The sequence below is a fragment of the Geotrypetes seraphini genome, chromosome 1 (genome assembly GCF_902459505.1).
Source record: "Geotrypetes seraphini chromosome 1, aGeoSer1.1, whole genome shotgun sequence".
Taxonomy (NCBI): domain Eukaryota; kingdom Metazoa; phylum Chordata; class Amphibia; order Gymnophiona; family Dermophiidae; genus Geotrypetes; species Geotrypetes seraphini.
The window spans coordinates 350,852,375-350,866,297 of NC_047084.1; positions in this window are offsets into that span (position 1 = coordinate 350,852,375).

Consider the following 13,923-nt stretch of genomic DNA (forward strand, 5'->3'; position numbering starts at 1 on the left):
CCATTTCTTTTCAGCCCCTCAGCATACGAGGGAAGTTACATCCCCTTTATCATCTTGGTCACTCTTCTTTGAAACTTTTCTAGTGCCACTATATGCCACTATATATTTCTTGAGATAAGGCAACCAGAATTGAATGCAATACTCCAGGTGAGGTCACACAATGGAGTAATACATTCTTAGGGCTTCTTTTATCAAGGTGCGCTAGCGGGGTTAGCGTGTCAGACATTTCATCACGCGCTAACCCCTGCGGCAAGCCAAAAAACTAACGCCTCGTCAATGGAGGAATTAGCGACTAGTGCGGCAGGCGGTTTAACGCGCAGTATTCCACGCGTTAAACCCCTACCGCACCTTGATTAAAGGAGCCCTTAGTCTTGTTAACCATCCCTTTTTAAATAATTCCTAGCATCTTCTTTAATTTTTTGGCCATCACCACACATTGGATGGAAGGTTTCATTGTATTGTCTACAATGATACTCAGATCTCTTTCTTGGGCTAACCCCTCCCCCCCCCCCAAGGTAGACCCTAGCATCTGATAACTATGATTTGGGTTATTCTTTCCAATGTGCATCACTTTGCATATGTCCACATTAAATTTCATCTGACATTTGGTAGCCCAGTCTTCCAATTTTCTAAGGTCTGCCTGCAATTTTTCACAATCCGCATGTATTTTAACAACTTTGAACAGTTTAGTGTCATCTGCAAGTTTAATTACCTCACTTGTCGTTCCAATTTCCAGATTATTTATAAATATGTTAAAAAGCACTGGTCCCAGTACAGACTCCTATAGCACTCCACTGTTTACTCTCCTCCATTGAGAAAAATGACCATTTAACTCTACCCTCTGTTTTCTATCCGATAACCAATTCCTAATCCACAACTGAATTTTGCCTCTAATCCCATGACTCAATTTTCTCAGGATCCTCTCATGAGGAACTTTGTCAAAAGCTTTCTGAAAATCTAGATACATTATCAGCTGGCTCATCTTTATCCACATGTTTATTCACACCTTCAAAGAAGTCCAGCAAATTGGTGAGGCAAGATCTCCCTTGGCTGAACCCATGTCGACTCTGCCCCATTAAATCACATTTGTCCATGTGTTCCACAATTTTATTTTTTTTTAATGTTTCCACTATTTTGCCTGGCACTGAAGTCAGGCTTACCGGTCTGTAATTTCCTAGATCTCCCTTGGAACCCTTTTAAAAAATTGGTGTAACATTGGCCACCCTCCAATCTTCAGGTACTACAAATGATTTTAGCGACAGGTTACAGATCACTAAGGGCTCCTTTTACGAAGCCGCATTAGTAGCTTTATCACATGCACATTTTTAGCATGTGCTAACCCCTGCGCTAGCCGAAAAACTACTGCCTGCTCAAGAGAGGTGGTAGCGGCTAGCGCGGCTGACAAATTAGCGTGCGCTATTACGTGCGTTAAACCGCTAATGCGGCTTCGTAAAAGGAGCCCTAAGAGCAGGTCAGCAATGCCGCTGTACCGGGCCATGGTGCGACCTCACCTGGAGTACTGCATCCAGCACTGTTCGCCATACATGAAGAAGGACACGGTACTACTCGAAAGGGTCCAGAGAAGAGCGACTAAGATGGTTAAGGGGCTGGAGTTGCCGTACAGCGAAAGATTACAGAAACTGGGCCTCTTCTCCCTCGAACAGAGGAGATTGAGAGGGGACATGATCGAAACATTCAAGGTACTGAATGGAATAGACTTAGTAGATATGGGCAGGTTGTTCACCCTCTCCAAGGTAGGGAGAACGAGAGGGCACCCTATAAAATTGAAAGGGGATAGATTCTGTACGAAAATAAGGAAGTTCTTCACCCAGAGAGTGGTAGAAAACTGGAACGCTCTGCTGGAGTCTGTCATGGGGGAAAACACCCTCCAGGGATTCAAGACAAAATTGGACAAGTTCCTGCTGAACCAGAACGTACACAGGTAGGGCTGGTCTCGGTTAGGGCGCTGGTCTTTGACCAAAGGGCTGCCGCGTGTGCGGACTGCTAGGCACGATGGACCACTTGTCTGACCCAGCAGCGGCAATTCTTATGTTCTTAATTTCATGTTTGAGTTTTTGTTGATTTGGCTTAGTACATCTTCCAGATTCACGGAGATTTCTTTGAATTCCTCCACCTCATCACCCTTGAAAACCATTTTCGGTTCAGGTAGATTTCTTACATTTTCTTCCATAAAGACTGAAGCAAAGAATTCATTCAGTCTCTCCACTATGTCCTTATCCTCCCTGAGCGCCCCTTTTGTTCCTTGGTCATCCAATGGTCCCACGGATTCCCTCACAGGTTTTCTGCTTCTGATGTACCTAAATAAATTGTTACTATGAGTTTTTGCTTCTTTGGCAAGTTTCTCTTCATATTCTTTTTTAGTTTTCTTTACAAATGCTTTGCATCTAACTTGCCAGTGCTTAAGTCTCTTCTTATTTTCTTTATTTGGATCCTTTTTCCATTCTTTAAAGGTTGTTTTTTTTGTGTGTTTTTTGCTCTAATAGCCTCTTTCACTTCACCTTTTAACCATCCTGGCTCTCACTTCCTCTTCTTTTCACCTTTGTTAATACGTGGAATAGATCTGAACATTCTTGAACATTCTTGCATCTTTCTCACTCTGTTCTTCTGTAAGATTTCTGGGTACCCACCAGGTACACATGTGACTCATTTTCAGTTCCTTATTACAATATGTTGAACCCATTCAAATATGTCAAGTGAAGCCGAAAGTTTACAACATTAGCCTTCTGTCATTTTGCAACATCTCCGTAGTTTTGGCAATGTTGGCTTCCGTAACAACGATGGATGGCCTCCCAGAACATGCTTCATCAGTCAGTCACGTGTGTGCTTCCACCACCGAAATATTGCAGCATGGCTAATTATTTCACCACTGTATGCTTGCCGTAACGTTACAACAGTTTCATTACCGCTCTTTCCAAGTTTAACACAAAATTCAATCACACACCTCTGGGGTACTCTCACAGACATGCCATGACGAAACAAATGAAGTTCTTCTTCTCGCTGTGACCCAACAAAGAAGACTATGGCGGTCCAACTGCAAGTTCAGAAATGTCGATGTATGAGCTTCACAAGAACCAGCACAGTGTTGCCATGTCTACTTCTTGGAATGAAAAACAGAGGCAGTTTCATCACTTTTCAATGAGCCCTCGTACTTCAAATGTTGCCTGCTGACTTTTGCCATTTGTACATCCCCAATACAGAATTGTACTAATATTTTGCCATAATGCTAAGAACTCCCCTTCTTGTACAGTAAATTAAACCATAGATGTGCATTATTATAAGGCCAGAGAGGCATAAAACAATGGGAGGCAGTATGCTTAAAAAAATTGTTACCAGGCCTTATTTACTAAGGGGTCCTTTTACTAAGCTTTCCTAAAAAGCACTAACACAGGGTGCACTCAGGTATTCCATAGTAGTTTTTGCATATGTGCGCTACTTATGTACTAAAAACTAGGGTTGTTTTTTTATTGCTGGGGGCAGAGAGTAGATGTGTTCTGCACTAATCAATTATCACAATTATGTTGCCGTGCGCTAACCGATTAGCACATGGTTAGAGTATAAGCCCTCAGGGTCAAATTATATAAAGGACGCCTACATTAGGTGCCACTGGGTACCCTAATTATGGCCACCTAGTAATGCCTAAGTTCAGGATCGTTCCGATTTTTTTTTTTTTTACTGACTAATAAGAGTGGTCAGTTGTTGGCGCGCATAGTGAAGGTGGATCACAGTCGGGAGGCCATTACAGCACTACGTGACTCTCGTGGGGTACTGCATCATCGCCCTGTGGAGATTTGTGAACTGTTGCGTTCCTTTTTTGAGGATTTATACGCAGACCCGGGAACGGATGGGTTGGATGGGCAGGTGTACCTAGATAGTGTGGATTTACTTTGTTTGTCTCTTAAAGATTCTGAAGCTTTGGACCGCCCCTTTACTGCTGAGGAGGTGGAATGGGCTATACGGATCAGCCCCTTGGGAAAGGCTCCAGGCCCGGATGGGTTTCATAGTGAGTTCTATAAACTCCTGGTGGAGGATATTGCTCCCGTGTTAGCAGACGTATACAATTTAAGTGTAGCCAAGGGCTTTCTTCCCCACTACCTGAATTTGGCTCAAATTATTGTCTTATTGAAGCCGGGTAAGGACCCCCATTATTCTGATTCCTATCGGCCCATCTCTCTGCTGAACTATGAGACTAAGCTTATGGTGAAAATTCTTGCGACTCGCCTGGCTTGGGTGAGTCTCAGGTGGGCTTTGTCCAAGATCGCCCGGTGGCCAAGAACATTCGATGTATTTTTCTGGCTTTAGAGCGGGCAGCGGTGGACGGTAGCCCCTCCTTGCTTATCAGCTTTGACACAGAGAAGGCCTTTGACAGGGTGCGGTGGAGCTACCTTTTTGCGGTGTTGCAGAAGTATGGCCTGGGTCCCTTTTTTCTAAACGCGATCCGAGCATTGTACATTGATCCGGAGGCGCAGGTTCTAGTTAATGGGGAACTCTCGGGTTCTTTTCGTATTCGTTGTGGTACCAGGCAGGGGTGCCCCTTGTCTCCGCTGTTGTTTGTGCTTTCCCTTGATCCTCTGCTTCTGGAAGTCCAATCTAATCCAGATATACAGGGTCTGGCCCTGGGGGCCTCTCATTTTAAATTGGCAGCTTTTGCGGATGATCTTTTGGTATTTTTGACAGACCCTCAGCGGTCGCTGCCCACCCTGTTGTATAATATACGTGAATATGGGGACTTTTTGGGCTTTACCCTGAATTTGGCTAAGTCAGAGACCCTGGCTTCTTCATCTCGTCTTCGGTGGCGATGACAGGGCGGTTTTCTGTACGCTGGGCGGACTCTTCCTTTCAGTACCTGGGGACCGGCTCACCATGGATCTTGCTCAACTGTATCATATTAATGTTGATAAGCTCCTTTCGGATACCAAGCTTTTACTGGTTAAATGGCAGGATCTCCCGCTTTCGTTGTCTGGTAGGATTCACCTGTTCCGCATGATTATCTTTCCCAAGTGGCTTTATGTTCTCCAGGCACTTCCTTTGTCTCTCTTGCAGAGGGATAACCGGGCCTTATATTCTATACTATCTCGGTTCTGCTGGGGGGGACGGAAGCCTAAGTTGCGCTGGCCTTTGCTGCTTGGTCCAACTTCTGAGGGGGATCTTGGGGTGCCTGATGTCCGGCTGTATAATCAAGCTTGTTTGTTGCGTCATCTGGGGGACTGGGTGCTGGGCACATCCTTTTATACGGATCTTTCCTTGGAGCGGGACTATTTTTATTCTCTTCACCTACTTTACCTTCTTCATGCTCCTTTGTCGCTGTTGCTGGGGGCTTGTAGGCGCAGCATTCTATTTCGTCCATTGAGGGGGACATGGCACCAAATTCTTCGGTTATGGAATCAGGATCCTTTTGCCAGTGTCATTTTGCCCCTGGTGGGGAACTTGGCTTTCCCTTTGGGGTGGGCCCATCTGTTTTTGGTGGCTGGAGGGCCAGGGGTGAAGAGCTTTTACAGCATGTTCTGCAGCATGATGGGGCCCTTCAAGCAAGTGAGGCTTTACTGGCCCGGGGGGTTCCAGGATACGTTTTTTTCTTTGCTTATTGTCAGCTACGACATTATGTTGGATCCCTCCCAAAGGGGTCCCTGGGTGGTGCATTTGGGACCCGCTTCTATTACCTTTTGGTGGTGGATCCAGACACTAGGGTCTCGATCTCTTATTTTCACCGACAGCTTTGGACTCTTAGCCCGTCCAGGGTCTTCCCAGGGGTTTCGGAGGCTTGGTAGCGGGATTTGGGGAGGGATTTTTGTTGAGGGTGCTGAAACGCACCGCTAGTCTGGTCTATAATGCAGATTTGAGGGAAAGTCACTTTTGCACTGTCTTGCGAGCCTATGGCTCTCAGTGTCAAGCATATAATATGGGCTGTGTGGACACCCAGCTCTGTGGGAGATGTTCTGCTGGGGTCAACTCTTACTATCATGGTATTTGAGGTTGTCCAGGGATCCAGGCCTTTTGGTCAGCGCTGGCTTCCTTTTTGCAGGGCCTTCTTCGGGTGTCTGTGCCTGTCTCAGTGTTTTCTATGCTTTTTGCACATTTCCCATTGCTTTCAGGGTACTCTTCCTCAGAGAAATTGTTCCTCAGTAAGTGTTTTATTTTGGGGAAGAAATGTATCCTTTGTTGTTGGCTTGTTTCTGAGCCGCCTACCTTTTGGTTTTGGAGAAATAGGCTGTATGAACTCATGAGCTGGGAGGCTCGGCTGGCTTCTTTTTCTCGCTGCCGCAGCAAAGCCTTTGTGGATACTTGGACTCCATATTTGGACACTTTGTCACCACTGAGTCGTAGCCATGTTCTGACTAGATTACAATGGTACTCTGCCTTACCAGCTTAATGTCTTTCCGCTGTCTGTGCACAATAGCTCTCTGTGTTGGGGGGGGGGGGTTGGGGGGGACTTTTGTGGGGATGGGAGGGTATATTGTTTTTGACCGTGGAGGACATCAGAACACACTCCGCGGAGTTTGCTCTCATTTTAAAACATGGTTTTCAGCTGATGTTGTTATTGTATTGATCTTTGTTCAATAAAAAAGGATTTCACGTAAAAGTTTCAAATAGGGGAGATATTTCATACTTATCTAGACTGATGGTCTAAATGCAAAATCTGAAATATTCTAAACATAAAGTATGAGATCTCTGACATGGACCATGTTTTGAAAAGTACAAGACATGCATTGCTTTCCTAGTACATATTCTGCAGGTGACATTCATAGCGGCAGGATCTGAGTGGAGTGTGAGCAGGGCGCACATTGCCATGTGTAACTTATAGAGTAGTATGCATTACATCTGAATTTCCCAAATCTAGATGCGAGCAGTAACACCAGCTTTACGACCTCTGTAACTACTTGTACCTAAATGTAGATGCATGTATATATCCATTACATTAATGTTCTATAAAGGAAAGTAGATGCCTACTATTCTTTATAGAATAGACTCTAAGGCCCAGATTCTGAATAGGACATTGATCCCCAGCGTCCTATACAGAATTGGGCCTACACCCGCCCAAAATTAACCTGATTCTGTAACTGACATCCCCATAGCGGGAGGGGCCTTAGGCACCTGGACCAATCAGGTCCTAGGATCCTGTGGGTTGGGCAGGGTAGGGGCAGGCCCGCCTCATTTGGACGGAGGCGGGCCTGCTGGCCGGACCTGTGAGGAGCCATCCGGTCCAACTTGCTGGTAAGGTCAAGGGGGGGTTCCAAGGTGGTGGTTTTCGCTGGGGGGGTCGGCAGGAGGGGTTGGGCACCCTCCTTCCGGTGATCTTAGGGGGGAGCCGTTGGGGTTGGTAGGAGGGGTTGGGTACCCTCCTGCTACGATCGTCAGGTCATTGGGGGGTAGGCAGGAGGGGTTTGGTGCCCTCCTGCCGCGATCATCAAGAGGGCCTTTGGGGGGTCAGCAGGAGGGGTTGAGCACCCTCCTGCCGCGATCGCTGGGGGGAGGGGAGACTTTTAAGGCCTTAGCTGCGGCCGCTATACTAATCATGCAGGGAGATCCTTGCTGTGATTAGGTACAGCGGCCGCGTCTACTTACCATGTAGGCCATCATTTTGCTAGCCTACATTGTAAGAGTCTCTCATTCTGCTAGGGGGCCGCGTAGGTTCGCTTAAGGCTACCGCCCAGCCTTAGGGGAGCTTAGGCGACTTACGGGCCTCTCTAGGCTCCCTAGGCTCCCTAGAGGCGCCTTCAATCTAGGCGGCCTGCCTGGGGATTTTTTTTTTTTTTTTTAGAAAAAGTGCCTCCCAATTGGCTGATTAGACAGCTGTAGGACGCCTACAGCTGCCTACAATCGGGAGCACTTTGCAGAATCAGGGCATAAATAAGCTAAATGTAGAATTATCCTTTATAGAATTGTCCTCCATGTATCTATAGGGGAAAGCATAGTAAATCTGCTAGTACGAAGGGATGCTGAAAAGTTCTCAGACCAACCAACCAACTTCCTAAATTCTGAGCATTATTTTGCCACTGTAGTTGAAAAGAGTGTGATCTTATTTCGTTAAATACCAATTTGCAGCAACAAAATTCTCTGTTTTGATATTGTTTCAGATTATTGATTGAACCATATCCACGCCATTCTCTTCTTGGCTGGGTTGAGAACGTTTCAGCACCCCTTTGTAGGCTTTACGTTCACCAATTTCTACAGAATGTCAAAGTTGGCAAATGAGTCGCAGGCAGCACCTTACAAACTGATCCCTTCATCTCTTTCAACGAGTTTAGCTTCTTAGGCGATTGCACCTGTAATGTCAGCCAGCGACATGTTCTAATCTGTCAGCCTATCAAATTGAAGTCTGAGTATTTAAAATACCATTGGCATGACCCTGTGGCATTTCCACTATTATACGTCCATAGGGAGGGAACTGCTGTACACCAAGCATGCAGAAACAAGGCTTGGTCCGCAGGTCTATGAGATAACATCCATCAGCGTCGAGGCCTATTACCAAACATTGTCATCAAGCACACTCAAGCAAAGTAAAAGCACCTCTGGGGACCTTTATCTGAAAGGGAATAATTCCTGTGCCCTGCTCTCCGTGCTCCAAAAAACGATGCAACATTTCCTTAAGTGCAAACCAATTTGTTAACAGTGTGTTGTGTGCTGAAAGAATGAATTCTAACCTGAGAATCCATCAGTGACTGAAGCCCTTAACGGGATACCTCATGGACTAGACTGCACATTATACAATTTGTTTATGTTTCTGTAAGGTAATGGCGGAATAAAAGTCACTAATGTAATGTAATGTAATATTTGGTGTATATAGAAAAAAAAATGTTTTATCTCACATGGGGAAATCAGGTAATATAACATAGCACTGCCCTTGTTCAATTTATAGTGCATCATCTCAACTTTCATATACTGTGATTGGAATCACTTTTTTTCCCCCTTTGGAGTACAAAAGCAATATATAGGAAACAATAAAATGTGTATTTACAGTATAATATATTTATGATTGAAAGGGTTCCATTAAAAAATAAAGAATAATCACTGTTAGTGTTTTTGGCCTCAAAAGACAAATAACAGCTAAAAATGTTGGGTTTTCCTGAATATCTACTGTCATAAAAGAAGATAGTTATCACCAGCTCATGTGTTTTCAAACCTCTAGATCAGTGGTCTCAAACTCAAACCCTTTGCAGGGCCACATTTTGGATTTGAAGGTACTTGGATGGCCTCAGAAAAAAATAGCTAATGTCTTGTTAAAGAAATGACAATTTTGCATGAGGTTAAACTCTTTATCCTATATAATAAAAGGCTAACTCGCGCATGCGCACTTCTATTTGCGTGTTCCGTGCGCTGTAGGTCTGTGGCCGAAGGAGTGCGCATGCGCGCGAATACGTCACCACCCGATCGCCTCCACAAGCCGGACCGCAGCCAGACGACGATCTCCGTTCCTCCTGCACCATGGCACACCAGGCATGTCCCTGCCTCCCCCGCCGCCAGCCTCGGGTTCCTGGGGGCCGGCGGTGCGAGCCGCCCGGCCGGTGCTGAGGCCCCGCCTCCCCGCTACACAGCGCCGCCAGACGCAACTGCAGCGCATGAGAGGAGCTGCGGGGGTGCCTTTTAAAACGGCTCCCTTCTCCGAGTGCCCAGCCCCTCTTCCTTTTTTTGCGATCCATCGAGCGGCTACCCAGCCTTCTTCCACCACCTACCGAGCCAGACCCCGCCTCCACGGTTCCAACCGACACGGCGCCGCCAGACCCGGACAGCTTCAAATAGGAGGAAATAACATTAGGGCCCGACACTCACAGACCCGCGAGCAGGGTTGCCATGGAAACCCAGCCGCCATAACAAGACAGCAAGACCGGTCCTGGAAGAGAAAGGGAAAGCGAGGCAGAAAATGGGTGAGAACAGGAGAGCAAAACAGTGAGAGGGGGCAAAAGGGGAAGGGGAGGAAGAGTGGGAGAAACCCCGGCCAAAACCAAAAATAAAAACAACCACTGCCACAGAGAGGGAAAGGGACGCTTCCATTTGGGCCAGGGAAGGGTGGGGCTTCTCGGTGGATTAATAGGCTCCAGGGACATGGGAGAAAAGGGGGCTGGAAGCTGAAAGGAAAAAGATGGGAGAAGAGGGCTGGGGGGGGGGGCCTAAAAAATGAGTTTGGAGCTGGGGCTGAAAATAGGGGACATGTGAAGGAAGGAGGCTTTAACAGGCTTAAATACTAGAGGGGATCAGGAGTGACATGCACATCAGGGGCTTAGAGGGCAAGAGAGCTGCAGTTGGAGAGACTGAGGAAGGGAATGTTCAGATAAAGAACAGAGACTGAAGAAGGAATAAAATAAAAAAAAAGAGACACCTACAGGGAAACACAGGATCAGGAGCATACAGAGAAAACAGAAGTTTGAAGGAATCAGGAACATATACAAAAAGGAGAGCAGAGACCCCTGCAAGAAGAGAAAAAGAGCAAAGAGACTGGGGATGAGAAAGAGAGCACAGATGCTTGCAGGGAGAAAAGGCTAAGCAGTAATGTTACAGCTTGAGAGTGCAGACTGAGGAAGAAAGCAGAGACAGCGCTACACAGGGAAATGGAGGGAGGAAAGAGACAGAAAGAAAAAGACAGACATATATTCTAGCACCCGTTAATGTAACGGGCTTAACAACTAGTAGTTTATAAATCTTTCCTTTTGACTAAGTCTTAATAATAAGAACATAAGAATAGCCTTACTGGGTCAGCTCAATGGATCATCAAGCACAGGGATATGGGTGACTAAAATTATGCCAGGTGTACACCTGGCTGGGCCTCTGCGTGTGCGGATCGCCGGACTTGATGGACTGAAGGTCTGATCTGGAGATGGCAGTTCTTATGTTTTTATGTTCACAGTAGCCCATTCTCACGGTGGCCAATCTAGGTCACTAGTATCTGGCCAAAACCCAAGGAGTAGCAATGTTCCATGCTACAGATCCAGGGCAAGCAGTGGCTTTACCCATGTCTTTCTCAATAACAGACTATGGACTTTTCCTCCAGGAACTTGTCCAAACCTTTCTTAAAACCAGCTACACAATCCACTTACCACATTCTCTGGCAACACGTTCCAGAGCTTAACTATTATCTGAGTGAAAAAAATTTCCTCCTATTGCTTTAAAAGTATTTCCCTGTAACTTCATCAAGTGTCCCCTAGTCTTTGTAATTTATAGCTAAAGAGACATATGATCATGAAATTGTTTTATTTTACTTTTGTGATTATGATAAACATACCGATCTCTGTATGTATATTCACATATTTCAGATGTCATGAATATAGTAGTTCACATACACTCAGGACTGTGTAATCTGACCAAAAGCTGAAGTTCCTACAGCCAAACCCACTGCCCAATCACTGTGTATGGAATGGTGACAATCCATAAGAAGTATCTATATGGTGATTATTCAAAAGATTTTGTATCATTCAAAAAATATATGTAACTTAGCTTTTGGAGTGTAAACGGGTCCCAACATGGGCCATGTTTCGAGAATCTTATTCAAGGAACCCAAAAGTAAAGGCAAGTAAGTTGTTGAATTGCCAAACAAATGAGAGGTGCGATATGTGACCTGTTAATATTGAAAAAACTTCCATGCATACGCTGCTCTTTCCTGAATACAATGGGAATGTTAGCATTTAGCACGTGCTAAATCGGCTAGCGCACCTTAGTAAAAGACCCCTATGTCTGCTTAGCTGTCCTGATAGGGTGCTGAATGTCAGCTGCTTCCCAGATATGGGCTGACACGGAATATCCAGGTTTAATTTAGCCAGCCATAGAAATTTAAAGAAACGGTGACTGCCGTCCGCCGAGTCTCGGAGCTCAGATCCTCCATTAGCTTTCCAGGGAGGATAGATGGCAATGAGGGAGCCGGATTCAAGCTTTTCAAGTCCTCTGGGTGAATGAGAGTCCTTCCTTTGCATTCCGCAGGCCTCTCCTCCTGCCTCCTGAATGGCACCACCAAATGTCAATGTTGACACCAAACCAAGTTCTTTCTTTTTTTTTTTTTTTTTTTTTAGCAAGACTTTAAACATATAGAATTATAAATGAGAGCATACTGTATATAGGTTTTTTAAACTCTACATAAATATCCATGCTAGAAGCATGCGCGGATGATTATATAAACTGTATCTAGGGTTGCTAATGCACACACTTGCATGACCACAGGCAAATGCTGTTAGCTCATTTATTAGTAGGGATTTTGGATTTAGCTCATGCCTTTTCACTAGTAGCTCAAGGACTTCACTCATATTTTTCCACAATTTCAAAGCTCAGTCCTTTCTTCATTCAAGGAAAACATTGTGGTTTGATATTTCTTTTGAATTGGACATCTTCCCAAGCGCATGGCTATCTCCTGCATAGAGGGTGTCTTCATTAGAAGCAGCAAAGGTAAAGCAGAATTTAAAAAAAAAAAAAAGTCATGCTTGGCCATGTGCTTTAATTTCAAGTTCTAAAGCCCTGCAAAAGGAAAAAGAAAAATTCAAATGTCATTGCTTATCTACAGTTTAACAGTCTTATACAATTATGTTTAATTAAGGCTCACTGAAGCATATGGCTTCCTAAATGAATTGAGCAAATGAAAACCAAAAATCCTAGAATACAAGAAAACTACACATGGTTTTACCAATCCTCAGTGTCTGCAAGGTGAAAGAAACTCTGTGAGCACGACATACACATGCTACTGTTTGATTTCTTTGGGTACGGTATGCCATATTTGAATGAAGTCCAAGATTTGAATTGTTCATTGTTGTGGTTCTCTGGCCATTCCAGTCCATAAAGTAGATGTCTACCTTAGATTTAGGGACTTTTCCTCCAGGAACTTGCCAAAACCTTTTCTAAACCCAGCTATACTAATTGCTTTTACTTTATCCTCCAGCAAAGGATTAGTAAAAAAGAAGTCCATAGGCCAGGGGTGGGCAACTCTGGTCCTCGAGGGCTGTAATCCAGTCGGGTTTTCAGGATTTCTCTAATGAATATGCATTGAAAGCAGTGCATGCAAATAGATCTCATGCATATTCATTGGGGAAATCCTGAAAACTCAATTGGATTCCGGCCCTCGAGGACTGGAGTTGCCCATCCCTGCCATTATTGAGATGGCTTGGGGAAATCCATTGCTTATTACTAGGATAAGCAGCATAAAATCTGTTTTACTACTTGGGATCTAGCAAGGTACTTGGGACCTGGGTTGGCCACTGTTGGAAACAGGATACTGGGCTTGATGGACCTTCGGTCTGTTCCAGTATGGCAATTCTTATGTTCTTATGCTAGATCAGTGGTTCCCAAACCCTGTCCTTGGGGACCCCCAACCAGTCGGGTTTTCAAGATATCCCTAATGAATATGCATGAGAGAGATTTGTATACCTGTCGCTTCCATTATATGCAAATCTCTCTCATGCATATTCATTAGGGATATCTTGAAAACCCGACTGGCTGGGGGTCTCTCAGGACAGGTTTTGGGAACCACTGTGCTAGACTAAAGGCCCATGAAGCCCAGTACCCTGTTTCCAAAAGAGGCCGACCCATGTCCAAAAGGTCCTTTTTCCACCACTTTGTGCACTGCGTATGCTCATTATTGTTTGATTAATATTATGTAGGTTGAATATTGTTTTTATGGCTGAAGGCTTACAGTTATTCTTCAAGCAAGTGCATAATCAGAGCTAGATCACCCTCAAGTTATTTGGGGAAGAGGCTGATATGCTCAATGATATAACAGGGATCGCCAACTTCTTATGCTAGATCAGATGGATACTTGGTATCTGTCTTAGTGAGCATGGAAGGTAAAAGGTATATGCCAGTTACTGACTCTTTGAATGTGGCTTTGATCAATGGAAGCTCGGACTATTCTAAGGTAACCATTACTCGTGATTCAATAAAGGGGGGAAAATGAACACGATCTGCATTACAGAAAGTTGGCTGCAACACATTGAT